We start from the raw sequence: 21,636 nt of genomic DNA on the forward strand, positions 1-21,636 counted from the left end.
TATCAGCAATTCCATTATCTCCATAGTCACCTGTATGTGTTCATAAACAGGCAGACGTGCTTTAGGCTAAAACTTGCTTCTCTAGTTGCAAAGCTTTAAGATACACAGAGTGAACGCAGTCTATGTAAATATCTCTCTCATGGACTTTCATGCTTCAAGTGGCTTCTACAAGGGGTGTGTGATTTTCTGTGGGAGGCGGGGAGAGGAGGCTAAAAAGACAAGAAGAAAGGAAGTGAAGAGGAATATGAAAATGCATCTCAAGCCCCAGGACTTTCCATGCAATATATGTGCAAACTTTATCTTTTTGCAACAAGTTTATCAAATGTCTGAAGTGGCAAGATCTTCATTTCTCACTTATTCTGCCATTATTGAGTTTCTGGCTGTATTGACTATAATAGTGAGTTTTCTTAATCTGCAAATCCTGTGAAATTAGTGGGGCATGAACAGTAATTATTAATGAGCTGAATTGATAATTTCAGGGTATTATACTAATGCATCTGTGTTATTTCTCAAATATTTGGCTTCAGTTACAATGCGTATATGGGTCAGGGTATAAACTGCATTCCCCAATATAGGTTACATGGTTGAAAGAGTTCAAAATCTATCAACTTCCTAAAATGGGAATCAAGACCTTCAACAATCTGCCTAGGAGGGGAAAGGAGAACTTGCAGATAACTTGGAACACAAGAAAAGATTTATTTACATTTGTAAAGGGATATGGTTTTCAGACAAACTGCTCCTAGAATAGGAGAGAAAACACAATATTTGTAGTTCAAATTATCATATGGCAATAACAATTCTAATTGGATTGAATACATCTGAAAAACATTCTTGTCTTCTGAAAAAAAAATGCAGTACTCGCTTTTTCTGATGGCTTATATCATGATGTAATGCTTTTAGGAAATTCTTGTTATCCGTGGATTTTATAGTTTCCTTATTCCTGGTTTATCTCTAATCCTGGGCACTTAGTAATGTAAGCTTTTTCTGCGTGACAAAACACAATATGCTCCTTTAGTTCATGATGACAAAGAGGAAGATGTTCATTTGCTTTCTGACCACTAACTTACTTTTCCAATCTTATCTCAGGATCTAAAAGTTTAGAAAAGACCAAGAAGAAATTATCTTATACAACTTCCCTTTAATATAAGCAACCACTAGACAATGTCTAAGAAAGGTGACTGGCCTCTTTTTGGACTTGTGAGGAAAGTAGTATTTGCTACCTCAAAAGATGGTACGTTCCATTAGACCAATGGACAGAACTTTTTCCCTTATACTAGGGAATCTGCTTCCCTAATCCCAAATTGTCCTACTTAAGATAAAAGGAATGTCTAATTCCTCTTTGATGATAGAGCTGTTAAAAGTATTTTAAAACAGCTGATATGCTTATTCCTCTAAGGGGGAAGAAAAAGGAACTTCTTTTCCTTTTCTGGGCTCAATACCTCCATGCCTTTCAGGTCCTCCACAATCCCGTGAAAGTTCATGCTCATTGATGTAAATGTTCAACATAGGTCAATTCACTTTACTACTGTAGTCTCATCCCCATTTCCCCAACTTGTTCACATGGATAGCATGAAATAGTCCATTTACTGTTATCAGGGACTCAGGCCCTAAGGTATGAGTCTGTAAATCATAGAAATAAAGTTAATTTCTAGGGAATTTGCACTCCCTAGATATCATGCTTCCTTTTGCCTAAGTTCTCATGATCAATTCAGCAGACCATTCAATTTTCAACTTTGTTGTATTTTTCAGAATCCACCTATCTCCTGTCATTGATTTGCAAATAAATTACCTTCATTCGGTCAGTCTTCCTCAGGCAGATCTTCACAATTCCTCAAGGACTTCTAAAACTTGTAGTTTTAGTCATCATGAATGGAACTCCTATATGTGGTCATTAGAGAGGACACACATTCTCTATTGTCTACCCATGTATATCATCAATTTCCAAAATTTAAAGAATAAGGATATCTACACCTGGGGGGAGAATAACTTTACAGGCTACAAATGCCCATTTATTGTCTCAGAAACCCCTATGTCCACAAACACATAATTTTGAATGCAGTGACTCCTCATCTAGGCCAGTTCCTAACCTAGAAATACCTCAAGGCATGAACAGTAATGCTCTTAGCAGGGTGTGAGAATAGCTGAGATCTACTTGGTGCTCTGCTCAGAAGACCATGGAGTCAGGTTTGTGTTGACTAGCAGGAAGAAGAAGGGGTTCTTTCACCTTTGGTGGGCACAAAAGCTTCACTTCATTAATACAAAGAAGAGAACAATTGACAATGAAGTTACTTGTTGCCTGGAGTAAACAACTAGCTTTTGTCAGATTTTAAGGATTGCCTTGATTAACATTCAAAATGTTAACATCTCCCTTGGGTAAATTCCAATGGGGATTTAGTAGCACCTTAGTTTACTCAGAATTTGAAAGTAAAGATAATCTCTTTTACTCAAAGCTTTTTCCATGTGGGTTTTGATCAAATATTGGTCACCCTGAATTGAATCAAAATTAGTAAGGAATAAAACTGTCTCCCCATGGAAAAAGGAACTGGTCAAATCATGAACTTACTATATAGGATGTAAAGAAAGAAAAGGTGACTTCAAAGGTCTTCTCCACTTTCATCTCGCGAATTGAATCTGATATTGCTCATTTTCCCTTTTTTTCTGTTCAGCCCTTATTGGGCCACTTCAACAGGTGGCCATCTGTTTGGTTGGGTAGGAGAATGTTCTTTCACTCTACTTCTCAAGCTAAATCAATATTCTCATGAATTTTGCTGTGATCTCCAAGTGCTTGCTTCCACACTTTGCCCCCTTTCCTCAAAAACTCAAATTGATGCCTACAATCTACCACAGGCCTCAACCTCCAAACAGATAATTCTATATGAATGAGGTTTTAAAATTGTAGTCTCAAACTTTTAAGGGGATTAGGTTGAAAAATACATTCATCAATTTAGTCTAGTGATGAATTCCAGGAGTGAAATAGGACTTTAGCTTTCCAAAACCTTGCTTGAACTTCACATTATTCCAGAAGACAATTTATCTAGTCAAATAACATGTCTCAATAAGCCTATGCAATATGCAATACAAAACCTAAATTAGTCTAGCGTTTCACACTATGTAAAGCACTTCATCTCATTATCTAATTGATCCCTTGTAATATCTGTGGCACAGGAAAAAGTAGCTATTGTTATTTTTCTGATTCTGCAAATAAAGAGACAGTGAAAAAAATTAACTAATAAGAGGCAACTTCAGGACTTCAATCGACATCTTCATTGATTCATTCAGATCTCAAATTTTGGGTTTAATCAATCTCATAGGATTCAAATCAATGCTTTCTTTCATTCATTCAGAGTTTAAATCCTAGAGGTAATCAATACTTTTCCTCTCCTTTGCAGAGAAACTTAAGCACCCATTAAGTGAAATAGTTTTATCAATTAATGTCTCATAGTGAGCCTGTAAGAAGAGCAAGAAAAGAACCAGATTGCCTCATTGCTCGTACTGTGTTCTTATCGGTAGACTGAACTAGAGCTGGTAGGTTGAAAATGTCAGCTTTCAGTTTCTTCCTAATGAAGGGAAATGTCAACAATGCCAGCTTCTGATCTGTTTATAACAAGATCTAATTCAATATTTGACAACCGCAAAAGGACAAAATGTTTAGGGGAAAATGCTGCCAAATTCCTAACTGGTGTCCTAACTACAGAGGGTGAGAATAAAGGAACAGAAATGGCTCAAGGGTCTTAAAAACTAATTAAAACATTGATTAAAATCGGTCTTCCTCAAAAGCTCCAAATGAAATCCCACTGAAGACTTTTTTTCTTAAACACGAAGTAAAATACTGTTTCACAGCAAACTTGTTAATTACCGGTCTCTCCCATCTGAAGACCCCTCCTCATGGCTTGCTGTCCCTGGGCTCTTCGGCTGCCCTAGTCCTGGATTTCTGGGGGAATCACCATCTATAAACAATTCTCACTAATGGATCACGAGAATACTTCTCCCTTCTCAGGTCTGCTCCCCAGAAAATGATTTCCTTGCCTCCTTCTCCATTGGGAATGATCTTTACCGCAGGAAGATGCTCCCTACTATTTTCTTCTATCTTCAGCATCCAGAAAAACATTAGCAAATCAATTCCTAACTTAACAATCACTGCCATTATTCTAGTGGTGCAGTCCTGTTCTTTCCTCTACCCTGCTCTCTTGAGATTGCAGGGTTTTTGAGGCAACTCTGGCTTTTTGGTGCCCTCTTTCTGGTTTCTAAGCCTGGGTTTGGACTTTTGAAACTTTTGTTTCTACCATTGCTCCTGTGAAGAGTTATTGAATGACAGGAGACCTAGAAGGTCTTACTATTTTGAAAGGAAGTGAAACTTAGTCCTTCATCCTGAGAGAGATTTTTTTTTTAATTTTTATTTATTCATGATAGGCACACAGTGAGAGAGAGAGAGGCAGAGACACAGGCAGAGGGAGAAGCAGGCTCCATGCACCGGGAGCCCGACGTGGGACTCGATCCCGGATCTCCAGGATCGCGCCCTGGGCCAAAGGCAGGCGCCAAACCGCTGCGCCACCCAGGGATCCCCTGAGAGAGATTTTTATCCCTGTTTACCAGTCACCCAGGACTGTGGTCCCAGTGGGACCCTGGGTCACCCTACTCTTCTCTATCCAAACCTTGCCATGACTGTTGTTCTAACTAGCTCCCATCCTTTTCTATGATAACATAATCTCTTGAACCTGGGACTTCCCGTTCTTTTTTTAAAACATTTTATTTATTTATTCTTGAGAGACATAGAGAGAGAGGCAGACATAGGCAGAAGGAGAAGCAGGCTCCCCACGACTTGATCCCAGGACCCCGGGATTACAACCTGAGCCAAAGGCAGACACTCAACCACTGAACCACCCAGGTGCCCCTGGACTTCCAACTCTTATTCTTGGTCTTGCTTCACTACTGCCAGGTTAGTTAGCCCCTTTGTCGCCAGACTTGAGACTGAATTTCTCATTTCATGCACCCCCGGGCAGAATCAGCCAATCACCTCCAGACCTCCAGGGCCATCCAACAGTTATCAGTAAACCTGTACCACTTAAGACTTAGCAATGGCTTCCTATGTGTCAAAGAACTGTGGAGCTCACAATGGGTTGTCCATTTACCAATTCTTTTGACCATGAACCACTTTCCTGTGCTTCCCAAACAGGTGTCCTCAGTCCATGTTTCCATCTCATGTGTGATAACTGTTTTCCATGTCCTTCCCCCCACTTCCCAAGATGTGACCTGACTCTACCTGCATTCACTCCTTATCTGGATTATTTTATGGGTTCTATGCTCTGTGATATAATTACACTCTGACCAGATCTCCTGTTTGTGAAACCCCAGCTGTCTCTCACCAAACTTCTACTAGCATTTACCTGAGGAGAAAACCTCCATGAACTTGTGAAAGTATTGTCACAGCCTCCTTTCTAGTAGTCAAGGTTCAGCCATATTTACTCTTCCCATGACAACCTCACACCAGAGTGTGGCAAAACTGAACAGAACCCTCTTTCATCACCCAACTCTCTCCTCTCTTAGCAAACAGGAATATAGACTCAAGGCTTGCACACCATCAGCTTTATTTTCTTACCTGAGGCTTCCCTGCTGAAATACTTGCTCCAGCTCTGCTGTCTCCTTCACTTCCTCCTCCAAGCAACCCCTCCTCTTTTCTGCTCTATTTATTGCTAATACAGGTACTAGAATGAAAACTCCGTGAGGATAGGGAGGACTATTTTGTTCAATTTATTCAGCCCTGCATCACTAGTACCTAGTTCCTGCTCATAACAGGCACTCAATAAGTATTTATTGAGTGGATGAAATAAATGTTAAGTTCAGGAGAGGAAATGATCCAACAAGGCTGTGTGTATTTGAAGAAGAGGTGAGCTTTTCAGAAAAAGCAGCTAAGGAAATGCTATGGCACAGTATTTGCTAAACACAATATTCATAGGGTTTCACCATACAGACTCATTTGAATACAATGGAAATTCTTACAGGGGAGTGATAGAAAATAAAAATAAATAAATACATTCTGGTTGAAACCAATCTTCAGAAGGATTTTGTTCTGCACATAGAAAAAAGAGAGATGGTAAAGGAATGCTTTAGGAAAAGCTATCTGGAAGCAGAAGGCCTTCCTGGAATAACATATTATAAATAACAAAATCATTTTTAAAACCACAATACAGAAAGTAACAAAATCTTTAACAAAGAGGCAAATTCTCAATAAAGTAATGATATTAACCTTTCAGTTCTATTTCTAACAAATACCAAGAGTCTATAAGATCTTGAGCTAATAAAGCCTGAGTGGCTCAGTAGGTTAAGCATCTGGACTCTTGATCTCACTTTGGGTCTTGATCTGAGGAGTTGTGAGTTAAGCCCAATGTTGGGCTCCATGGAGCCTATTTAAAAACAAAAATCTCAGGCTGTCTAGATTCTGGGCAACATCTACAACCCATGGGAGCAGTGCACTATGAAGGAGCTGCCAGAAAGGCTATGCTTGAGTACAGGGCTGGAGGGACCAGTGGACTTGGTGAAGATTATGGTCTTAGAGGGTAGATAAGCATAACAAGCTTGGACAACAGGTACAGATCTGAAGGTCTAGGTAAAAAATAAATCTTTACATGGGGTGTTCAGAGGAAGCCTTGAATGTTTATATGGAAAGAAATGATGAATCGTAGAATCTGTATCCAGGAGTCAGATGGCCATGGCTTCATGATGCTGAGATGACATTGGGCCTGAGCAAAGAATCAGAGAAGAGAAGGGTTTATGACTTGACCAAAGAGCTGGACAGTAGGCAACTGAAAAACTCTAGTCCTAAACTCTCTATATGGAAATAGAACACATTTGGCTGCAAGGGCTATCGGTCTGAACCCAATTCCATTATATATATCACTATTATTATCTTATATTATTATTTTATATTTTTACAATGATTATGTTATAATTATGATGGTTATATTGCCATCATATATACAATTACAACTACATAAGTTTTGCTTATAAATCACTTCAAATTGTTTTTCAAAGAGAATGCATAGATATGAATCATAGGAGCAAAAAAAAAGAGACAAAGCCTGGCTTTGAGTCTTTGCTGATGTCTTCTGAGGTGGGTAGTCTTCATCCAGATCATATGCAGTGGTAGGTGAATGTCTCAGTCCAATCAGGTTGCTATAAACAAAATATCGCACATTGAGTGGTTTATAAACAACAGAAACTTAGTTCTCACAGTTATAGAGACTGAGAAGTCCAAGATCAAGGCACTGGAAGATTTGGTGGTGGTGGGAGGCCTCTTCCCAGTTCACAGTGGTGTTGGGAGGGATCCCTCTCCTCCAGCAGAAGGGGCAAGGGAGCTTTCTGGTGCCTTTTTCATAAGGGTGCTAATCCCATTCATGAGGGCTTCATCCTCATGATCTAATCACCTCCCAAGCTCCCTGCCTCTAAACACCATTGCATTGGGGGGCTAGGCTTCATATGAATTGGGGGCGGGGGGACACAAATATTCAGTCCACAGCAGTGAGACTGTGCTCAGAGCAGAGTCATACATACAACTGAAAAGATTCAGAAATGAGGCAATTCCTATCTCAATTCTCTAAGAAAGAGCAAAAATAAAATAGAGTAATGCATATACTCCCCTTGAGTCATATTAGAAAAGTAATATAATTTTATTTGCTTACCTGTAACTGAAATAGTTGGTCTTTATTGTTTGGTGTTCCAATTATCTATTTGTTGCCCAGGAGCAGTACCTAGAGTGAGGCCACATTCATGGAGGTCATGTTCACTGGTTTTAATCAAGACCATCATTCTTCCCATCGAAGAAATAATCAGAAAATGGTCGTAACGCCAAATGGCAGGGATAATATTTGGAGTTTTGTTTGTTTGTTTGGTTGGTTGGTTTGGGGGTTTTGGGTTTTTTTTAATCTAATATTTCTTGGATAGATCCATCCGGAACTATGTTAAAGAGGAGAGAATGTCTGTTTTTGTTTCTTGGAGTGCTAGTAAAAATTGGACAAAATGAACTTTGAGAAAGGGAGATTACATGGCATAACTCACTGGAAAGGCAGTGACCCAGCCACCTGTCAGGATGGAAGGCCTCATGCTGGCTGGGTGGTGGTGAGCCAAGGTCTTCAAGCTATAGTCTCTTACCCAAAAGTGACCTGGAGGACACCTTCCAGGTCAAACCCTCTTCAGTTATGGAACTCTGTGGCAACACCAAGACATCTGTTGTTTACATTTCTTCATCCCACGTTTTGGCTTGTTCTTCCATCAGTGGGAGCAAGAATGGAAGACAAAGAGTGAACTTGGCCTAAATCTGGCTTATGGAATCAGCTGAACCAGCGCAGTGGAGCAGAAGATTCACAAGGCCAGACAGGTTTCCAGGCTGCACCAGACTGGGAGGAAAACTTATCCAGGGCTTTCAGAAGTGGTACACAAAGGAAGAAATTGAGCAAAGAAAGACAAGTTAGAAGTTAAATGGGACCCCCTAAAAAAAGAATTTCATCATTAGCCAGAAAAAAGGAAGCTGGCCTGAATGGCATAAGTGGAAGCTAACAGTGAAGGACAAGGCAGTGTGTGACCAGCAAGAGAAAGTTGGGGATCCATGCTTCCATAATGCCAACGTGGGAGCAGGCGATAGACATCCTATCTCTCTCCAACTCCACAAGTTTAAAAGTTAGAGAAGAAAACAGACCTGCCAAGTATTTTTCATTTGGTTAACACCACCCCAAGAATTAAATTTGTATTTTGTATAGTAATAAAAATCAGCATCTGGACAATAATTCTAGCTTATAGGACAGGTCTCGAACATACAGTCACAACTCAAATGCAGGAGAGTGTAACCTTCATCTCTATAACTGAACCCAACAGAGCTGCCGAACCCTGCTTCCATGAGAGTGAGCAGGTCTGCTCCTGGCACATGCAGGGCCCAGGCCAAGAGTGCAAGCAAAGGCCTAGGTGGCTTATGTCTAAACGTTTAGAAGTTATGCATCAAACTAGCACCCTACTGAATTTTGTTCTATCCTACTATCTTGATAAATAAACCCACAAATCAACCTGGAGGGCCAGATGTGCGTGTAGAATTCCTCTGTGAAGGTCTACGGGTTGTTACAGCAGTCTGCGGCAATATGGCCGCACGTGGCTGACCTCTTTCTCATTCGACTTGTTCTGCCTGCATCTTGACGGCCTGTGGGGACATGCAGGCTGAAGCCCACATGTGCTATTCCATCCACAAAAATAGCCATCCTTTGGGCACCCCTCAGGTTGAAGCATAAACTCCAAGCCACAGATGGGGATCAAAGGAGATGTCACAGGCCTTAGAAGCAGGCTTGGAACGCTTTGTATAAAGAAAAATGCAAACTCCCATACATAGTTTATAAGAGGTTTGTAGGGGTACATCTCTTAGCCTCAGGGGTGACCCATCCCGTGGGGGGGAAACATTCAAAGTTGTTCAGAGCATGGTCTCTCTTACTGGGTCTGAGGTCACTGGACACCAGTGAGCCCTTGATCTCACCAAGACACCTTCTGATCCAGAATTTGGTCTCTTTCAGGTAGTTCCCAGTCAATTCTCAATTCAGACCCAGTCCATGCAAAATCTAAGTCCATATGAGGATTGTTTTCCTTTCCAAATTGCTCAGCTCAGATTTCTTCTAGTCTCCTTCTCCCTGGGATGGCATCCTGGTACTAGGGATTGTCATGATAGGGGACATGGGCTCTCTAAAGTTTTGTATTTTTTGCTAGCCTCCTCTGGATTCAGATTGCATGTAGCAGATCTTCAAAAAGAGGTCTTTGTCCTCACTGAATACCTTGCTACAGTGTCCACTGCTGTCACATCTCTGTCTTGTCTCTTGGAATGGTATGACCACCCTCCCTTTGACTTGGCCTTATCTAAGTGCTAAGATTTCATTAAATACTAGTCCTGGAGACCCAGTTGCATGCTCTAACTGATCCCTAGCTTTGGTTTGTTCAGCCCCAAACCTCAGAGATGGAAGGTTCTTTCCCTACATTGTGTCTATCTTGTCAGCTGTTCTGGATTTCAAGTCTCGTTTATGTACCTCTTGGCCCTTTCCCAGACAGACAAGAAGAACATCTGGCTGTCCTCCACACATATGCAGGCTACGGGGACCTAGAAGGCCCTATCTCATGCCCCAAGTCTAACTAACCACATCATACCACCCATTCATGCTAATAAGCTGCCTCGTGTTGGTCCAGGACCCCTCTTCTAGCTTCCAGTAGCCTCCTGCATTCCTTGTCTTGGGGACATATCATGCCAATCCTCCAACTTCAGCGATGTTCTCCTACGTGTCTTCACAATGTCTTCCTCTGTATGTGTATTAGATGAAACGTAGGGAAGAAAAGTTACAAGATAAGAGAGGCGAATGCAGATATCTACCACCCAACCAAAAGCATTGTGGAAGCAGGGAGAACAGATGGAGAGAAGGAGAGAAACAGGGCTCCGTCCACAAGGTCAGCAAAGAGCATGTCTATGCATCTGGCTGTGTCCTTAACCACTTCACACAGTAATTGCTGATAGTGATAGGTGCTAAATGAGTATTTGTTGGGTGAAGAAATGAGTAGAAAGTATTTACAGGAATACTTTGGTCTGATGAATATTTTCTAACAGTTTTATTTTAAAAATTCCATAGAAGTTCTGGATAACTAAACAACTCTGAGAAACTAAATTAAAGAAATCTAATTCCATAAACTATGCTGAGTCTAAAAAATCAACTAACTTTGGGAGGCTGAAACAACTCCTTGAAAGACACATGCTCTAGTAAAGATTATGTAAGTCCAGAACTTCTTACACACATTCAAATAAATTCCACAGAAAGACCATTAGACATCAATAACCCAGATAATTTGACCTTAACTAAGGTGATATAGTGAGTTAAATATAGAGACAAGATATTTATTAAGACTACTCATTTAATAAAATGGTTAAGAGAGATTTTTAACTAAAGATCCTCTTTTGGTTTATATTTTCAAGTGCGAAATATAAAGGAATTCTTGTATAATGAAGGCTAAATTTTCCTAACTGAGAAAATATATAAGAATGATTGGCAGTGAAAAGACGACTGATAGATCCAATCTTTAGAAACATCCTATCTTTTCAATTTGAAATTATTGTAGAAATCTAACCCAGAATGAGACTCCGTAGCTGTAATGCTAAAGTGAGCCTAAAATAGTCAAAACTGCAGTTGGCACAGGTTATTGTTTGTGTTATGCTGCCACCTGCTGGAAAGAAAGGTAAATTGTTTTAAAAGCCTCAAGGAAAGGTCAAAATCCAGGGCTTTGTAAAGGAACTTTTGACTCTTAAATTAAAGGTACTGCACCCCACAAATCAAGACACATAACCTCCAGGCCGAATGTGTAAAGTGTCCCAAGTTGAAGAAAGATAAAATAAACCCTGATTGTAAAATCATCAGGCAGCCACACTGTGGCATTATTTACAGGTGAGTTAATATAGTGACAAAATCTTTCTGATTATCTCGTCTCAGAGAGTTCTCCTGAAAGAACAGAGGGACAGAAAAAAGGTAGATCCCAGAGATAAACAGCTGGCATGAGAGGTAGAAAACAAGACTGTGAATCAAAAAGCCTGGGTTCATTGATTTGCCATATGATTAACGAGAATCTGCTGTGCAAGCCTGGGGGCTGCAGTTAATACATTTTGATCTAGAACTCCAGCGTGATAAGAGAAAATTGAAGCCTTGTCCCTGCTCTCCCTGTCTGTCCCCTGATGAAGACAGGGACATAAACAAACACCTGCAAGCATGGTGATTCATCCTAAAGTGGATGCTTGTGCCAACTACTTGGAGTTAATCTGCCAAAAGGGACGGGGGCCAAGAAAAATCAGAGGGGGTAAGCTCCGAGTGGTACCTCTGAAAGATCAGCGCCCAAAGAAGAAGGTGGTAGGAAAGAGTTAGGGAAAGCAGGAGAACAACGGACTTCCCCAGAAAGGACACTGTGAAAAGCACTAGGGAGAAGCAGATGGAAAGAGGAAGGACAGACTCTAGTCAGTCATGAAGGGCCAAGAAGAGCCATCACAGGCTTTAAGCATGACCAGACCTCAGGTTGGCCATTTCCTTAATTTGTAATCTCTGAAAATTACTTCTCTAGACCTGATCAATAAAACACAAGAATATTGACCTTGATGGTTGCTGAGGTCCTAAAGCCATTGCACTGAGGTGCAATTCTGAGCACAAAAAAAAAGTCTAAAGTGATGTGAGGTTGTCTTCAAGAAACTGTTCGCCTCTGAATGAGGATATACCTATCAGAGGAAATGTTACTATATCCCATCTCCCAAACTATAGGACTCCTAGGAAAACCCAAGCAAAGATTTAAAAAGTTATTAATCGTCACTGCAAAAATGGCTTTTGTCATCTGTTGAGCCAGTTCTTCAGTAATGGCCAGTTAATGGCCTAGATTTTTTTTTTTTTATCTTAGACCTCACAACAGTCTTTTAGCTAATAATTCTTATCATCTTCACTTAACTGACGAGAAAATGGTGGCTTGTGCAAGTTGAGTGACTTGCTCAAGGTCACACAATTAAGTGGCAGCAGTGAGATTCACATCCAGATCTGATACCACTCCAACATAGCAGAGCGACTCCCGGATGCCTCAGTATTTCTCTACAACACAAAAGCAGTAATGCTAAAATCTGCCTGTTTCACTGTGTGGGAATAGTGGGAAGTTCATTATTTGCTCCCGGGTCTTCAACAACGTGAACCTGGGATTTTAAACAAAGATAGAATAAAGTTCCACTGATGTGCCTTTCCTGTATCACTAGCTTGCCGAAATATTTTAAATTGGACTATCCTAATGCTTTTGAGGCTCTAAAGGGCTTTTTAGTTTAACATTTTTTACTATCTCTACCAGTTACAAACCCCGATTTAATGGTCTGTAGCTGTGATAAAGCTTAAATTACTACCATTCTCCACAAAGAACTATGACTCTAAGAAACAGGCTTAAAAATGCTTCTCTGAAGAGTCTACATTTGCTGAGCAGAACTAACTCCGGGCCAGTCCGTGGGAGGCTGGCCTCCTCAGCCAGCGTGTAACTCAGACCCAGGATTAGACAACGGCCTCTCCGTGATGTGCTTCCATCCTACCAGTTCTGCTCCCAGCGCTGGGTGATGGTGTGGGTGGGTGCTGAGAGTGGGACTTTGTCTGGGCCTTGTTTCCATAGAAACCATACCTTATCAGATCTCTTCAAGGAGAGAGGAGAAGATCAACCCTTAGCTGGGATGTTAAGGAAGCACTTCCTATTCCCTATTTCTCTCCCACATCCTATTTCTTCATTCCCACACCTGCCAAATAACCGCCTATACCCTGGCTGAGGAAACCCCAAGTGTTCCTTGAAGCACCCAGCCTGTGCCACTCATCAAAGGTCTATTACTTCAGTATAGGTTCACCTTTCTCCTCTTCCATGAAAATTCCCATTCCTTTAATATGATAACACTGGGGCACCTGGGTGGCTCAGTGGTTAAGCATCTGCCTTCAGCTTACAGTGTGATCCCAGGGTCCTGGGATCGAATCCCACATCGACTCCCTGCAGGGAGCCTGTTTCTCCCTCTGCCTGTGTCTCTGCCTGTCTCTCTGTGTCTCTCATGAATAAATAAATAAAATCATAATCATAATATAACACTAAGCAGGATATTTGATGTTAAATTTTTTTGTTGTTTAAACTAATCCATACTAAAATATGCATCTCTAAAGGTACCTTTTACTTCTAGAACCTGGATGCTTGATTACCCAAGTGAATCCCTCTGACCTCATTAGGAGATATAGAGAGGATATGTATGATTCTATAGGTGTCTTCCTCAGGACACCAAGATTTTTTTTTCAAATACTGCCAAATGAAATGCCATAATACTACTTAAAAATAATATTCAAAGTACGGTTGCTACTATTAATAGTGATGCTTTACATTTGCCTAGCCATTTACAGTTTACAAAATAATTTCATATGTGTTATAATATCCACTTTACATGCAAGGAAAGAGGTAAGTAATGTCTTGTTCAAAGTCACCCGGTCAACAGAAGCATAACCAAGAACTTTAAACTCTAAGCTTTTTCCATCCATGAGAAATGCTACTTAACAAGTGTTCTAAAAAGAAAACCAAAGATTTAGATGGTGAAATATGTTGCTCTAAACCAGGAAACAGGAAAATGGGCTGCTTCCAAAGTTACCTTCTAACCAACTTGGCAACCTGTGTGCTTAGCTCAGGACCTTTCCATTCCAAGTGACCAAAACTCTGCTCAGACCAGTCTCAGTAGAAAGGGGACTCTATGAACCCATAAAACCCAGTTGTGGGAAAGGCAAGGGTCTCACTTCTACAATAGCTCAACCTGGGGCTTGAACACCATCTGGACTCACTTCTGTCTCTGGTCTCTGCTTCTCTCATCCATGTGGCTTCATTTTCCCAGGCTGCCAGACACCAGGGAACGGTAGCCACAGATAGGGCTTATCTCACCACCTTACAAAAGATATGACTTATCCCAGCCCGGATCATGGTTGCTCCTGACCCAAGCATTGCTGGCAGAGTGGATTGGCAGCCTCACAGAACCGCATGTGTGCTTGTGTGTGGTAGGGTGTTACTCATTAGGCCAGGGGTGTTCTTCTGGACTGACACAGTAACAAATGTTTGTTATGCTGCATAATCAGGTTCTAAGCTGGATATTGTATCAAGTTCATCAATAGGTGGATTTTTTAAAATTTAAAATGCCCAACATTTCCTCTTCTTCATACTCTGGAAATCCTAGGTTCACAGTTTGTAGGAAAACTGTAATTTAAGGGAGAAATTATCATTTGTCATGTCATGATGCCCATTTGTCATTCTGAAGACACCACTGTCGCTAGGTACCAGAGAAACCTTAAGTTGAAGAGAAACTAGAGGAGGCGTCTTTTCTTGTCACTCATCTGTGTTCCAGACACAATAGGCTAAGGACACTGGAACAGATGAAATCTGCCATCGTGGTCTGAGAATTGCATTCAGCAGCCCCTGTCCTCCTGGCTTTCATCCCTGCCTCCCTGGCCCTAGGCTCCCCATTCTCTCACACTTGAGCCACATCAAGATGAGTCAGAAGGATTGAGTTGACCAGGTACTGTCATTTAGAATTAGTGTATAGTCATTCTCTCCCCTGAAGAAGAGCTCCAATGCTCAGCCCAGTCAGCAGTAACAGTGTTATAAAGGACTTTTCCGATATCTTGGAATTATAGTTAAAGCCTCAAAACTGGAGACTTGTTTACTTATCAATGGATCAAAAAAGCTTGTTCTTGCCACAGAGAGATGCTAAATATCCATGAGAGATGGGAAGAGTCTGCTTTTCCAGCCCCCAACTTAAGAGAAAAAGACCCCAGGGGACCCCTTGAAGGCTTTGAGGAAAGGTATTACCCTCTCTTAGATCGTGCCAGGTTATAGAAAAGCATCTGCCCACTCTGGGTTACCTCTGGATTAGACAGTGAAAGCAATTCCAGGAGAGTGTCACTTGGCCCGGGAGCATAGAGGCACACGTAAAGACAGGCTGGTGTCTGGTGTTGCGTGGAGCTGTGCAGTGGCTGGAGGGCAGATGGAGCTGCCTGTGATAGCAGGGTGAGAAGGGACAAGCCTGTGCTGTTGCTACTTTTGCCATTTGTCAGGACAAGGATCGGGAGATCTCACATGGGTTATATGGATAAAGAAGCAGGCTTGCAATTCCTTTGAAAGTCTCTCTGAGAAAAATGCCTGCCACGAAAAGAAAGAGTGGGCTGCACTTTCAAGGCAGGAGTTAAGGGAGGTGGTCCCAAGAGCTCAGCCTGGCATCGGTAGCAGAGCACCCTTGTCCTCATGAGTAACACCCCCTACACGCACACACACATGAACACAAACACACACATGCATCTGCGAAAGGGCCCGTGTTTGGCCCCCTACCATGGCAGAGGGAACCCAGCAAATAAGAAACCTACAGAAAGAACCAATTACATACCAGCTGGACAGGGCCGTTGGCCCTTTTGCTGTGACCCTTTCTTGTCCAGTCCTGGAAGAGCCAGAAGCAAAGTGAAGAGAGAAGGTGGAACAGGAAGCATAATGCCTTCTTCATGGCCTGCTCTAGAGCCACCAGTGAGACCTGTGTGGAGGGTGAAGAAGGGAGAAGCTTGGGGCACCTGGGTGGCTCAGTGGTTGAGCATCTACCTTTGGCTCAGGGTGTGATACCAGGATCCTGAGATCGAGTCCTGCATCGGGCTCCCGAGGGGGAGCCTGCTTCTCCCTCTGCCTCTCTCTCTGTGCCTGTCATGAGTAAATAAATAAAATCTTTAAATGAATAAATAGAAGGGAGAAGCTTTAAAATGAATGAAAAATTGAAGCTTTTATTTCTGATTGAATGAGGATTTTTTTTTTCCACCTGAAAAAGAAACTGCCTGAAGATATCTATAGCCAAAGATCTGGGACGTGCTCAAGATGTCAGGGAAGGACAGGGAGGATGACCTGGCAAAAAGTGCTTGAGAGCTGTCATAAAGAGGTTTCCTGATTGCTCATACCAAGTTCACACTGATCGATAAACTGTCTGTGCTGTGGTTCATCTTTAATTATGTAGTGAAAGGCTTTTCTCTGGGTAAAGGAATTTACAGCAGAGTGAGCATGTGGGAGAAGGATTGATTACTCACAAAATAATATGTGATGACAACTACTTCACATAACCTGGTGCTAGAAAACTCCAGCTGGGGATTGCTGATGCTTGATTTGGGCCTTAGAGGACTAAGGAATCTTGAAAAGGTGGAGAAGGAAGATGAAGCCAGTCCAGCAGTAGGCAATATCATGAGTAGAGTCATGGAGACAGGTCTACACAAAGATCAGTGGCCCAGTAAGATCCGAGTGTTATCTGCATGGGGAATTGTCAGTGCTAAAACCAAAATCATAGTGTGGAGTCCACATATGGTACGTTTAAATCTAATCTTAAAACTTCGGATTTTATTCTTTAAATAAAACCCACAGGAGGTTTTTGAGCAGCAGACTGTGCTATCCTATCTATGTTTTTAGGAAAATCACTCCGGAGACAGGGTACAGAGTCCAGGATAGTTGGAGTCGAAAGAAACTGAATGTCCTTGGATTGACCAAGAGGTGAAGGCAGTGTAATGAGAGACAAAATTATGCCTGTGGCTCTAGAAATAGAAGAAATGAGAGGAAGAGATGAGTTCAAGGTAAGGTAGACAGAATTGATCATGACTTTCCTGAATAGACTTGCCTCCATGAATATATGATTCCATGAATATATGACTTCTACAGAAATCACGGGCAAGCTATGCTCTGCTGACTCCCCCGAGCTCAACTAGGCTAATGATGAGTCCACTCTACCTGATAATGAGGCCTTGGCAGTTGGGGGCCACCGTTCCCTTGGGAATAATGGAGTCACCTCTCCTGCCCAGCAGAGTCAAGGGCAAAAACAACTGTCTTCCTCCTCCAGCCCTCAAAAGAATGGGAGAAAGTCTCTACTCCAGCTCCTGGCTACCAGGTAGACAATGGGAGGCTACCCGGCTTCATTTAGCATGGCCTTTCAGTATTTCTGCAATGATGGACGGAAAAGAGAAGGCATTGGCATGAATGTTGCTTGTGATAAATTTCCCCTCACCTGGAGAAATGTTTGTGACCACCTGCAACCAGAGACACCAATCATGATCCTCACAAGCTGTCAGTTTTCATTTCCCTTGCTCACACCCAGTTAAAGTCCTCAGTGGGTATTCTTACAGAGACTGGGGAAGTTTCTGAAGTATTCTTCAAAAATAAAACTGTGACTTTATGCTGTGCCTTCTCTTAAGCCTGATTATGTCGGCCTGTGTTTGGGAAATGACTGTCAGTTACCCTTGCAAAGGCTTCCTATGAGTTGTGGCAGTTAGGTCAAATTAGATACAGAAGCCCAGACATCCTGAAGAGGAGAAAAATCAATGTAAATAAATGTAATTTCTAAATAAAATATGCTTTCACCTAATTGAAAAGTCATTATCAATTAGTCAAATACAATTTTAATCAGACATGAATGATTGAGGAATTCTATATTCAGAGGAAGAACATAGGTTGGCATTTTAAAATTCTCATGTCTCATGCCATTAGCCTTGAAACTCTTTTACCAGGTAACTGAGGTGTGAGTTTTAATTCCCAATATCAAACCAAGAATAAAATTATTTTAATTATGGTCAACTGGGTAAGGCACATTGACGATCTAATTGCTAAGCAGTAATTCTGTATTCTGTCCCTGGGAGACAACACCTGAGCCAAGAACTTCAATAATTCATTAAAGCACTTCCCTGTGCATCAATTAACAAATCATGTGCCTTGATTACTTTACTTAGGGAAAGTTACCCTTGTGAAAAAGACTTTTACCAATCATCAAAACATGAAAAAAAAAAAAAAGAAAGAAAGAAAGAAAAGAAACCTCTAACCTATTCTACATTTGATTTTCATAGGAAGAGTATAAAATCTTCCAATAGCCCTACTATCTAGAGTACAAATGCTGAAGGCAATAAGTGAGATATTTGCAAGGGGTGCAGCCCAACCACCTTTATGCAGAATTATGAGGTGGGTAGGTTTGGAGTGCCTACCTTTCTAATTTTTGTCCTTGAAAATAACTTATTGTAAAGAATTGCTTCAATTTCCTTCAAGTATCAAAACTTTTCTGATCCAGGATCACATTTTATCATCTCTATGTCCCCATGTTGCCAAACCAAGTGCTTTGAATACATAGAGCAGATCATAAACTGATGCTTTTTCCATGCCATTTGTAACTTTGACAATCTAGTTATTGTTGTGTTTGTATTGTTTTACCCAAAATACCAAAGTGAAGAAAATATTATGAAAAAGAGAGGAAAAGCAGATGAGTAAATACAAAAATAAGGGTCACTAGATAGAAAAGAAAAACTCAAAGGAATAAAAAAAAAACCTCAAAGAATATTTCTCTACATACACAGGGAAGGCACTTCAGAAATATTCATTGGGTAGTAAATCTATGAAAGATTAGAGTAAAATAAGAAAAAAACCCAAAAACCTACAATTTTAACTTGGACTCAAAGTTCCTGCCCACACTACCAACAAGGAGCAGCATTCTCTCACTGTGAAATTTAACTCTTCCTGTCCTAATTCTGATAAAGGCAATTCTAAGCAAAGAATTGCTGGATTAATGACAGCTAGAGAAATAGAAATACAGGCCAATCAGCTGATTGAATAACCAAACTTGAAGAGCTGAAAGCTATCTTCATGGGCCTTAGTAACTCAAAATAATAAGAAACACTAAGTGTATTCCCCTCCATAATTATTTTCATTATCAACACTCTTCTTGAGAGGCAACTAGGTAGCTCAGTCGATTAAGCATCAGACTCTTGATTGGAGCTCTGGTCATGATTTCAGGGTCATGGGACTGGGGATCCATGCTTAGTGCAGAGTCTGTTTGGGATGCTCTCTCTCCCTCTCTGTTGCCCCTTGCCCTGTACCTACTCTCTCACAATCGCTCCCTCTCTCTCTCTCTAAAATAAGTACATAAATAAAAATCTTTAAAAACAAGAACTCTTCTTGATACTGTAGTTTTAAATGGATTCTAAGGGCCAATGTTGACACCAGAATTGAGTGCAAGGCTAATGTATCTCAGTGCATCTGCACTTTATTATTAATTAATTCTGTATCAACTACTGCAAGGAATGCCTCCAAGACAGGAACTCGACCTAGTAGATATTTGTCAGGATGTGTTTGTGCAGCATGGAAACACACTTCCTATAGTTGGAAATCTCCAAGTGGGGAGCAGGGGACCAGTAGGGGTGAGCGAGGAAAGCCCTGAGTTCTGCATCCTCTCCTCCCACTTCCCATGGTGTTACTATGATCTGATTGGGGTCAATCACATTTTTTTTTTTTTTTTTTTGAATCTTGAAATAATGGGTCATAGGCTTAGGGACAGACAAAGGTTATTCATGGTGGCAGTGAAGTCAGGAGCTTGGTAACCTGGCAGCAAGTGTCCAGGGGGCAACATCCAACAAGCAGTGGTGTGATCATGGGAGTGTAGCCCCAGTTGCTGTCCTACAGTGCAGCTGTTCCTGTCAGGGAGCTGGGTCTTGGTCACAACTAAACTCTGTTCTTCTTCTGTTTTCTATACCTGGACAATTCTATTGAGCCACCTGAGATTCTTTTAACAAAAATCTCCAAGTTTCTTTTGCTTACAGCTAAAGTCCTGGTTTGTAAGGAGAATAAAATACAATTTTTAAAAGTATAATCTTCTGGGAAGAGAGGCAGTTTTGAATACAAAAATAAGGCACAACAGCTTAGAAATCCCTGGCTTTTTCTCATATCTCCCTCCTCCCTGCTTACAATATTTTCTTCCAATGTATATAAATAACTCCTATAGCCACCAAAGACTCTACTAAAATCCTGTTTATGCCTTTGAAAAATACTCTTTGCCAGCCTGATTATAATAAAAAGTATTCATTAAATTTGGGATTTAGAGAAATTTATAGGAAATCAAGTTAACTCATCACCAGAAGGAATAAATCAGTGTAGGAGGAGAGGAGGGAGAGAAGAATGTGAAATCCAACAAGAAAATCTGTTAATTGGTGGAGGAAAACTTCACTCATTTAGAGTTTGTTTCACTATACATGCTAAGAAAGACCAACTGGCTTTTTTCATTTTGAGGGAGTCACTGCAGATTGGCCAGATAGGTCATAATAGAGAGAGAATATTACAAATGAAGGTTTATTTTGGCTTTGAGAAAAAGGTGTGAATGCACTGATGTGGGAAGTCTGCAACACATACCCTGTGGGCAACACTCTAAGGTCACAGGTCTGAGCTGAGACATAGCAGCTGTAGCACAGTCATGGCCAGAGTGATGATGCCTGATACTTCATGAAGGATTAAATATTGAAGACTACTATAGAGGTTGCTAATCTAATTCTCAGATGATATTAAATTTATATTATGCCAGTACCTGCATAGAATTCTAAGATACTATGCCTGTATTGTCTGGTACTATGATACTATGACTTTCTGCTAAGAGCTGGATAGCTGAAAAAATAATTCTATCATGTTCTTAGAGCCTTGATTCACTTCTGAGCCATTGTAGAGGCACAGAATACAGTAAGGAAGACAGCAAAGTGTGCATGTGTTTGATATCTGAGGTATTACTCAAATTTATTTTTGAAAAACTATCTCAATCCAGTTTTTTTTTAAGATGCTGCGGTCTTATAGATTTGCATCATTCTTAAGGTAGTTTGTGGACTGCAGGATTGATATACATCTAGTCCATATAGGAGATACAATCGAAGCATCAAATGGAAGTTTTACCATGCTTAGCAAATCCTGAAACTACAATACCTATTTCAAAATGTTGAATTACCTTTGAGGCACAGAGAATGGTCTAAACATCAGAAAATTTAAAACTTCTAGCCAAAGAAATACTACTCTTTCCTATTTTGAAATAGAAAAGATAATTTCTTGATGTGTAGCAAAAGTTTTTTTGGATGAGACCTGAAGAATAAAGATTCTTTTTTTTATTTTTAAGATTTTATTTATTTATTCATGAGACACACACACACACACACAGAGAGAGAGAGAGAGAGAGAGAGAGAGAGAGGCAGAGACACGGCAGAGGGAGAAGCAGGCTCCATGTAGGAAGCCCAATGTGGGACTCAATCC

The 21,636-nt window shown here is 40.8% G+C and overlaps 1 protein-coding gene across 1 annotated transcript in view; it reads left to right on the forward strand.

Moving 5' to 3' along the window:
- The window catches only part of GALNTL6 (polypeptide N-acetylgalactosaminyltransferase like 6), a 1,158,724-nt gene that overhangs the window by 961,910 nt on the left and 175,178 nt on the right, over nt 1-21,636 (forward strand). The gene's annotated exons all lie outside the window — the stretch shown is intronic.

This window comes from Canis lupus, chromosome 25, assembly GCF_003254725.2.
Source record: "Canis lupus dingo isolate Sandy chromosome 25, ASM325472v2, whole genome shotgun sequence".
NCBI classification, from domain to species: domain Eukaryota; kingdom Metazoa; phylum Chordata; class Mammalia; order Carnivora; family Canidae; genus Canis; species Canis lupus.